This window comes from Dermacentor silvarum, chromosome 4, assembly GCF_013339745.2.
Source record: "Dermacentor silvarum isolate Dsil-2018 chromosome 4, BIME_Dsil_1.4, whole genome shotgun sequence".
In the NCBI taxonomy this organism is placed as follows: domain Eukaryota; kingdom Metazoa; phylum Arthropoda; class Arachnida; order Ixodida; family Ixodidae; genus Dermacentor; species Dermacentor silvarum.
Genome location: NC_051157.2, coordinates 220093291 through 220103512, shown reverse-complemented (window position 1 = coordinate 220103512; position 10222 = coordinate 220093291). Strand labels below are relative to the sequence as shown.

At 50.8% G+C, this 10222-nt stretch overlaps 1 non-coding gene across 1 annotated transcript; it reads right to left on the bottom strand.

Moving 5' to 3' along the window:
- Positions 1–233: 233 nt before the first annotated feature.
- Positions 234–2048, bottom strand: LOC119451215 (small subunit ribosomal RNA). Its single transcript, XR_005191741.1, has one exon. It is a non-coding gene; the product is annotated as a small subunit ribosomal RNA (ribosomal RNA).
- Between the last annotated feature and the right edge of the window lie 8174 nt (positions 2049–10222).

Below are 10222 nucleotides of genomic sequence, written 5' to 3'. Positions count from 1 at the left end.
TTACGCCGTTTGTACCCACGGGCGCGGCCAAGCCAACCGTCCAAGGTTGCAGCCGCCGCCCGCTGGGCGCAACAAATTGGGCACGGGGCGCCCCTCAGAATTCAGGCAGTCCCCGCGCATGTTCGGGTATAGCCGTCCCCGCGTCCAAGCGGGGACAGCGGCGGAAAGCGTCGGGCGCAGCGAGCCGCTCCACCCACACGGGGCAGAAACGATCGTCACCCTTCACAGTCCGGTAATGATCCTTCCGCAGGTTCACCTACGGAAACCTTGTTACGACTTTTACTTCCTCTAAATGATCAAGTTTGGTCATCTTTCCAACAGACCGGCGCAACCGAAAGGCCGCGCCGGACATCGGTCCGAAGACCTCACTAAATCATTCAATCGGTAGTAGCGACGGGCGGTGTGTACAAAGGGCAGGGACGTAATCAACGCGAGCTTATGACTCGCGCTTACTGGGAATTCCTCGTTCAAGGGGAACAATTGCAAGCCCCTATCCCAATCACGAAAGAAGTTCCACGGGTTACCCAGTCTTTTCAGACAGGGATAAAGACACGCTGCTTCCTTCAGTGTAGCGCGCGTGCGGCCCCGGACATCTAAGGGCATCACAGACCTGTTATTGCTCTGTTTCGTGCGGCTAGGAGCCGCTTGTCCCTCTAAGAAGGTTGTAAGGTGCTGGGAACCCCGCACCTATTTAATAGGCTAGAGTCTCGTTCGTTATCGGAATTAACCAGACAAATCGCTCCACCAACTAAGAACGGCCATGCACCACCATCCACCGAATCAAGAAAGAGCTCTCAATCTGTCAATCCTCCCAGTGTCCGGGCCGGGTAAGTTTTCCCGTGTTGAGTCAAATTAAGCCGCAGGCTCCACTCCTGGTGGTGCCCTTCCGTCAATTCCTTTAAGTTTCAGCTTTGCAACCATACTTCCCCCGGAACCCAAATACTTTGGTTTCCCGGAAGCTGCCCGCCGAGTCATTTGAGTAACTCAGGCGGATCGCTGGTTGGCATCGTTTATGGTCAGAACTAGGGCGGTATCTGATCGCCTTCGAACCTCTGACTTTCGTTCTTGATCAAAGAAAACATTCTTGGCAAATGCTTTCGCAGTAGTTCGTCTTGCGACGGTCCAAGAATTTCACCTCTAGCGCCGCAATACGAATGCCCCCGTCTGTCCCTCTTAATCATTACCTCGTATTCCAAAAACCAACAGAACAGAAACGAGGTCTTGTTCTATTATTCCATGCAAGTTTATTCAGGCGACTCGCCTGCGTTGAGCACTCTAATTTTTTCAAAGTAAAAGCACCGGCCTTCTCGAGGCACACAATGAAGTGCACCAAGAAAGGACCGGCATGATGTTCAGTCCGAGCCGTCGCATCGGGTAGATGCACTACTCGTCTGGAACTGAGATCCAACTACGAGCTTTTTAACCGCAGCAGCTTTAGTATACGCTATTGGAGCTGGAATTACCGCGGCTGCTGGCACCAGACTTGCCCTCCAATTGATCCTCGTTAAAGGATTTAGAGTGTACTCATTTCAATTACGGGGCCTCAAAAGAGTCCCGTATTGTTATTTTTCGTCACTACCTCCCCGTGCCGGGAGTGGGTAATTTGCGCGCCTGCTGCCTTCCTTGGATGTGGTAGCCGTTTCTCAGGCTCCCTCTCCGGAATCGAACCCTGATTCTCCGTTACCCGTAACAACCATGGTAAGCAAGTAACCTACCATCGAAAGTTGATAAGGCAGACACTTGAAAGAAACGTCGCCGGCTCGTGGCCATGCGATCAGCACAAAGTTATCCAGAGTCACCACACAATACGGGCCGAAACCCGATCGATCTTGGTCTAATAAAAGCACCCGTCGCCCAAAGGGCTTCAGGCTCACTGCATGTATTAGCTCTAGAATTGCCACAGTTATCCAAGTAGGAAGAAACGATCTAAGGAACCATAACTGATTTAATGAGCCATTCGCGGTTTCGCCTTATTTCGGCATGTACTTAGACATGCATGGCTTAATCTTTGAGACAAGCATATGATTACTGGCAGGATCAACCAGGTAATCGTTCAACTGCGCGTCCAGCCATGCCGGACGCCGTTGTTGCGACGCCGAGGCCACCTTCAGGCGCCTCAGCACGCTTCGTTTTTGCAAAGCCCACCTCTTTGCACAGTCCGAGATGACGGCGTTCGAGCTCGCTACGGCGCCCTCCCCGCAGGGCTGGGTATCGCCACGCGGCAAGAAGCACGCACACTCTCGATAGATTCGTTGCGTCGACTCGGTCACGGCTTGCGGGATTTGCCATCAGCCCGCAGCACTGGTGGACCGATCGGCGCTTGCAACGTAGCCGAGACGGCAAAGCCGCCAAGCGACGGGTCACGCCCGCGCCTTCGGCGCTTTCTTATTTGACTCGTCCGAGGACGATGCGGAACACACCTCGATATCGTGGATACGGCGTCGTCCGACAACCAGCCCCTAACGCATCAAGCGGATGAGGCTGCAGACGATTGCCGAGGGATCCACGGGAGAGGCTCCGGGGACACGCTTGACGGGCACGGAGCCCGCCGCATATCAGACACCCAGGTCGCACGCACTCGGGGGGCGACTGCACTCCAACCCCCATATAATAGCAGCGATAAGTACCCAGACCTCCATGGGGCCGTACTCGTGGCATTTTCGACGGGGATTTGGCGGAAATCGTGCCGCACCTTGACGAACTTTGAAAGTTTACGTCGGCTGCACAGGGCCGAAGTCGTGAAAACCAACACCGCGCAAGAGGGTCGTGATCGTCAATGTTTCGCCAGCGGCGAGTACGGCTTCGCGAATATTCACGTGCCTGAACCACCGCGCATCCTGTGCTGACTTTCACGGCGAACGAGCTTTCCGCTGCCGCACTTTCTCTGCAAACGTTGTGCCACGCACGGTGCTGTGCTCCATGACCGTTGTTTTGGACGGTGGCTTGCGTACTCGTCGGCGTATTTCCACCTCTCGCGTGCACCACGGTGCCCCAGCTCACCGATTCAAGGCAAACGTGCGAGCCGCTTTCGGTATTTCCACGGAAAAGTTGCGCTGAACGTGGCTTGCGCGCGCCGCCCCGGCTGACGCGGTTTCGGACTTTGTCTCTGCGAGCGGTCGCGTACTCGTCGGCGCAATTCCCGACGTCGCCGCAGTGCGTGAATCGCACAAAACGCACCCGGACACCACAAATTGAAAAGTGGTACGATGTCGGCCGGGGCCGCATACCTCTATATAATAGCAGCGATAAGTACCCAGACCTCCATGGGGCCGTACTCGTGGCCGCCGGCGGCAGTTAGCGCCGAAAGAAATTCCTCATTTTTGCTTTTCAAGCCGTGTTTCCACCTCTCGCGTGCACCACGGTGCCCCAGCTCACCGATACAAGGCAAACGTGCGAGCCGCTTTCGGTATTTCCACGGAAAAGTTGCGCTGAACGTCGCTTGCGCGCGCCGCCCCGGCTGACGAGCTTTCGGACTTTGTCTCTGCGAGCGGTCGCGTACTCGTCGGCGCAATTCCCGACGTCGCCGCAGTGCGTGAATCGCACAAAACGCACCCGGACACCACAAATTGAAAAGTGGTACGATGTCGGCCGGGGCCGCATACCTCTATATAATAGCAGCGATAAGTACCCAGACCTCCATGGGGCCGTACTCGTGGCCGCCGGCGGCAGTTAGCGCCGAAAGAAATTCCTCATTTTTGCTTTTCAAGCCGTGTTTCCACCTCTCGCGTGCACCACGGTGCCCCAGCTCACCGATACAAGGCAAACGTGCGAGCCGCTTTCGGTATTTCCACGGAAAAGTTGCGCTGAACGTCGCTTGCGCGCGCCGCCCCGGCTGACGAGCTTTCGGACTTTGTCTCTGCGAGCGGTCGCGTACTCGTCGGCGCAATTCCCGACGTCGCCGCAGTGCGTGAATCGCACAAAACGCACCCGGACACCACAAATTGAAAAGTGGTACGATGTCGGCCGGGGCCGCATACCTCTATATAATAGCAGCGATAAGTACCCAGACCTCCATGGGGCCGTACTCGTGGCCGCCGGCTGGCAGTTAGCGCCGAAAGAAATTCCTCATTTTCTGCTTTTCAAGCCGTCTTTCCACCTCTCGCGTGCACCACGGTGCCCCAGCTCACCGATACAAGGCAAACGTGCGAGCCGCTTTCGGTATTTCCACGGAAAAGTTGCGCTGAACGTCGCTTGCGCGCGCCGCCCCGGCTGACGAGCTTTCGGACTTTGTCTCTGCGAGCGGTCGCGTACTCGTCGGCGCAATTGCCCGACGTCGCCGCAGTGCGTGAATCGCACAAAACGCACCCGGACACCACAAATTGAAAAGTGGTACGATGTCGGCCGGGGCTGCATACCTCTATATAATAGCAGCGATAAGTACCCAGACCTCCATGGGGCCGTACTCGTGGACCGCCGGCGGCAGTTAGCGCCGAAAGAAATTCCTCATTTTTGCTTTTCAAGCCGTCTTTCCACCTCTCGCGTGCACCACGGTGCCCCAGCTCACCGATACAAGGCAAACGTGCGAGCCGCTTTCGGTATTTCCACGGAAAAGTTGCGCTGAACGTCGCTTGCGCGCGCCGCCCCGGCTGACGAGCTTTCGGACTTTGTCTCTGCGAGCGGTCGCGTACTCGTCGGCGCAATTCCCGACGTCGCCGCAGTGCGTGAATCGCACAAAACGCACCCGGACACCACAAATTGAAAAGTGGTACGATGTCGGCCGGGGTTGCATACCTCTATATAATAGCAGCGATAAGTACCCAGACCTCCATGGGGCCGTACTCGTGACCGCCGGCGGCAGTTAGCGCCGAAAGAAATTCCTCATTTTTGCTTTTCAAGCCGTGTTTCCACCTCTCGCGTGCACCACGGTGCCCCAGCTCACCGATACAAGGCAAACGTGCGAGCCGCTTTCGGTATTTCCACGGAAAAGTTGCGCTGAACGTCGCTTGCGCGCGCCGCCCCGGCTGACGCAGTTTCGGACTTTGTCAACACGGGCGCTCGCCGCTTTGTCAGCGCCATCTCTTAACTGTGCGCCCTGTTTGAACGGCTACTAGCGTTCTGGAAAGCGTCCGTCCGAATTGATACACCACTTTGGCCTCGGTAGCGCTGCGATTTATGCTTCAAATTTGCGTGAAACGCTGCTTGCGCTTCCCGCCCCTGCTGATGCGATTTCGGATTTTGTAGCTGCAGGCGGGCTGTAGCTATAAAATTTGTGTGAATGCATCTGCGCGAAGCAAGTGCCCCGCTTGGTCCTCTTGCGGCATTTAATGTGAGTGTAATTCTTTCAGTTAATATGCAATACGAAGCCTCGAGCCACTTGGTATTATTGGAGGGACAGTGAGACCAATTTTGTTAAGAAATTGTTTAGAAACGATGAGGACGTGCACCTTCCAGCCATCTGCCTTCCCCATCAAAAAGTGTCCTTGCTGCGCGTAATTGGAACAAACGCTTTTCCGGGTGCATTTCAATGCAAACACACCTGTTTCTTTGCGTAAAAAAAAAAAAAAAAACAGATAATACTGGGGTTTTGCGTGCCAAAACCGCGGTCTGATTATGATGCACGCCGTAGTGGACAACTCCGAAATAAATTAGACTATATGGGGTTCTTAACGTGCTCCTAAACCTTAGTGCACGGTTTATTTATTTATTTTTTTTTTTTCATTTCGCCCCCATCGAAAAGCGGCTGCCGTGGCTGGGATTCGATCCCATGACCTCGCGCTCACTAGCCAAACGCTATACCTACTGAGCAAACACGGCTGGTTTGTTTCTTTGTGTACTTGCTTTTGTTAGCTGTCTTTTTTTTTCAGTTTAGTTGTAACTGCTTTGCTGTTTATTCACTGTCATATACAAGGTATAATAAAGCAAGCCACTTTTTGTTTCTTCTTTTTTTTTGTATTTCTTGCCAAGAGGTTCGAGCTGTTTTTATTCCCCGGCCGCCACTGTCATCATGAAATCGAGTGTTACCTTGCGCCGTCTAGGTTTTTTACGCAATGGCGACGGACTTCGCGCTTGCTATTTCCGTAGATAGGTGGCGGTAACGTGTTTTCGCATCCATATCAACAGTCACTGGCCACCGCTGATATTATTTAAACAAGTGTTCCAGCTTTCTTACGCTATGACGCACTTCGGCGTTCTTATTTCCGTACATCCATGACGTGATTTTGACTCTTTCAGTGTGGGCGCTCCTGTGTGTGTGTGCGCGCGCGCGTGCGTGCTTGCGTACGTGCGTGCGTGTATATACGTACATACATACATTTATACAGGATTTTTATGTGACTAGAACCGATGATGTTATTGACAGCGGGCAGCCACAACTCAATGAAACCAATGACATATGTGTTGCTGTCATGTGACGCTCCTTATGTTAAGTTTTATGTTGCGCCTAATTAGTTAATCAATAAGGATTAATTGCGGAAAATGTTTATTATTCACTTTAGGGCCAATTACGTTTCATTTCGTTCTTGAGGGCATTTTCAAAACGACCCATCTTTTTTTTTTTTTTTTTTTTTTTTTGCAGCCACACACATCCAGTGTGGTGAATTATTCCGGCGTTTATTGAAAGCCCGCGAAATGTGAAATAACCCCACGTGACTGAGCTTATGTGCTACTCTATTGCGTGCACACACACACAGTCACTCACACACGCATATATATACGGGGGGCTTCAGCGAACACTTTCAAAAACTCTTCAATAGTGCCTGTGGCAGAATGCCCAAGTCTAGTTCATGAGCTGGTCTGCTCTAAGTGGCGGACATTACTTGCACAAGCAATTGAAATGCTTAGCCGAATAATAATGAAACAGTCACTAATTAGGTTAACTAATTACCTGATGGACCACGTTGGAATGTACAAATTGTAGCCGTGGAGTTTGCAAGGCGGATCCACTCGAAACGAATTCTCGGGATGACAACAGTTTCGAGATATTGATGTAGATAATAATGAAAGCAGCTCTCGCGTGCACCACGGTGCCCCGGCTCACCGATTCAAGGAAAACGTGAGAGCCGCTTTTGATATTACCACGGACAAGTTGCACGGAACGTCGCTTGCACGCGCCGCCCGGCTAATGTTGTTTAGGACTTTCTCAACACGGGCGCTCGCCGCTTTGTCAGCGCCATCTCTTAACTGTGCGCCCTGTTTGAACGGCTACTAGCGTTCTGGAAAGCGTCCGTCCGAATTGATACACCACTTTGGCCTCGGTAGCGCTGCGATTTATGCTTCAAATTTGCGTGAAACACTGCTTGCGCGTCCCGCCCCTGCTGATGCGATTTCGGATTTTGTAGCTGCATGCGGGCTATAGCTATAAAATTTGGGCGAATGCACCTGCGCGAAGCAAGTGCCCCGCTTGGTCCTTTTGCGGCATTTAACGTGAGTGTAATTCTTTCAGTTAATATGCAATACGAAGCCTCGAGCCACTTGGTATTATTGGAGGGACAGTGAGACCAATTTTGTTTAGAAATTGTTTAGAAACGATGAGGACGTGCACCTTCCAGCCATCTGCCTTCCCCATCATAAAGCGTCCTTGCTGCGCGTAATTGGAACAAACGCTTTTTCGGGCGCCCTTCAATGCAAACACACCTGTTTCTTTGCGTAAAAAAAAAAAAAACAGATAATACTGGGGTTTTGCGTGCCAAAACCGCGGTCTGATTATGAGGCACGCCGTAGTGGACAACTCCGAAATAAATTAGACTACCTGGGGTTCTTTAACGTGCTCCTACACCTTAGTGCACGGTTTATTTTTTTTTCTGCCCCAACGAAAAGCGGCTGCCGTGGCTGGGATTCGATCCCATGACCTCGCGCTCAGTAGCCAAACGCTATACCCACTGAGCAAACACGGCTGGTTTGTTTCTTTGTGTATTTGCTTTTGTTAGCTGTCTTTTTTTTTTCAGTTTAGTTGTAACTGCTTTGCTGTTTATTCACTGTCATATACAAGGTATAATAAAGCAAGCCACTTTTTGTTTCTTCTTTTTTTTTGTATTTCTTGCCAAGAGGTTCGAGCTGTTTTTATTCCCCGGCCGCCACTGTCATCATGAAATCGAGTGTTACCTTGCGCCGTCTAGGTTTTTTACGCAATGGCGACGGACTTCGCGCTTGCTATTTCCGTAGATAGGTGGCGGTAACGTGTTTTCGCATCCATATCAACAGTCACTGGCCACCGCTGGTATTATTTAAACAAGTGTTCCAGCTTTCTTACGCTATGACGCACTTCGGCGTTCTTATTTCCGTACATCCATGACGTGATTTTGACTCTTTCAGTGTGGGCGCTCCTGTGTGTGTGTGCGCGCGCGCGTGCGTGCTTGCGTACGTGCGTGCGTGTATATACGTACATACATACATTTATACAGGATTTTTATGTGACTAGAACCGATGATGTTATTGACAGCGGGCAGCCACAACTCAATGAAACCAATGACATATGTGTTGCTGTCATGTGACGCTCCTTATGTTAAGTTTTATGTTGCGCCTAATTAGTTAATCAATAAGGATTAATTGCGGAAAATGTTTATTATTCACTTTAGGGCCAATTACGTTTCATTTCGTTCTTGAGGGCATTTCAAAACGACCCATCTTTTTTTTTTTTTTTTTTTTTTTTGCAGCCACACACATCCAGTGTGGTGAATTATTCCGGCGTTTATTGAAAGCCCGCGAAATGTGAAATAACCCCACGTGACTGAGCTTATGTGCTACTCTATTGCGTGCACACACACACAGTCACTCACACACGCATATATATATACGGGGGGCTTCAGCGAACACTTTCAAAAACTCTTCAATAGTGCCTGTGGCAGAATGCCCAAGTCTAGTTCATGAGCTGGTCTGCTCTAAGTGGCGGACATTACTTGCACAAGCAATTGAAATGCTTAGCCGAATAATAATGAAACAGTCACTAATTAGGTTAACTAATTACCTGATGGACCACGTTGGAATGTACAAATTGTAGCCGTGGAGTTTGCAAGGCGGATCCACTCGAAACGAATTCTCGGGATGACAACAGTTTCGAGATATTGATGTAGATAATAATGAAAGCAGCTCTCGCGTGCACCACGGTGCCCCGGCTCACCGATTCAAGGAAAACGTGAGAGCCGCTTTTGATATTACCACGGACAAGTTGCACGGAACGTCGCTTGCACGCGCCGCCCGGCTAATGTTGTTTAGGACTTTCTCAACACGGGCGCTCGCCGCTTTGTCAGCGCCATCTCTTAACTGTGCGCCCTGTTTGAACGGCTACTAGCGTTCTGGAAAGCGTCCGTCCGAATTGATACACCACTTTGGCCTCGGTAGCGCTGCGATTTATGCTTCAAATTTGCGTGAAACGCTGCTTGCGCGTCCCGCCCCTGCTGATGCGATTTCGGATTTTGTAGCTGCATGCGGGCTATAGCTATAAAATTTGGGCGAATGCACCTGCGCGAAGCAAGTGCCCCGCTTGGTCCTTTTGCGGCATTTAACGTGAGTGTAATTCTTTCAGTTAATATGCAATACGAAGCCTCGAGCCACTTGGTATTATTGGAGGGACAGTGAGACCAATTTTGTTTAGAAATTGTTTAGAAACGATGAGGACGTGCACCTTCCAGCCATCTGCCTTCCCCATCATAAAGCGTCCTTGCTGCGCGTAATTGGAACAAACGCTTTTTCGGGCGCCCTTCAATGCAAACACACCTGTTTCTTTGCGTAAAAAAAAAAAAACAGATAATACTGGGGTTTTGCGTGCCAAAACCGCGGTCTGATTATGAGGCACGCCGTAGTGGACAACTCCGAAATAAATTAGACTACCTGGGGTTCTTTAACGTGCTCCTACACCTTAGTGCACGGTTTATTTTTTTTTTCTGCCCCAACGAAAAGCGGCTGCCGTGGCTGGGATTCGATCCATGACCTCGCGCTCAGTAGCCAAACGCTATACCCACTGAGCAAACACGGCTGGTTTGTTTCTTTGTGTACTTTGCTTTTGTTAGCTGTCTTTTTTTTTTCAGTTTAGTTGTAACTGCTTTGCTGTTTATTCACTGTCATATACAAGGTATAATAAAGCAAGCCACTTTTTGTTTCTTCTTTTTTTTTGTATTTCTTGCCAAGAGGTTCGAGCTGTTTTTATTCCCCGGCCGCCACTGTCATCATGAAATCGAGTGTTACCTTGCGCCGTCTAGGTTTTTTACGCAATGGCGACGGACTTCGCGCTTGCTATTTCCGTAGATAGGGTGGCGGTAACGTGTTTTCGCATCCATATCAACAGTCA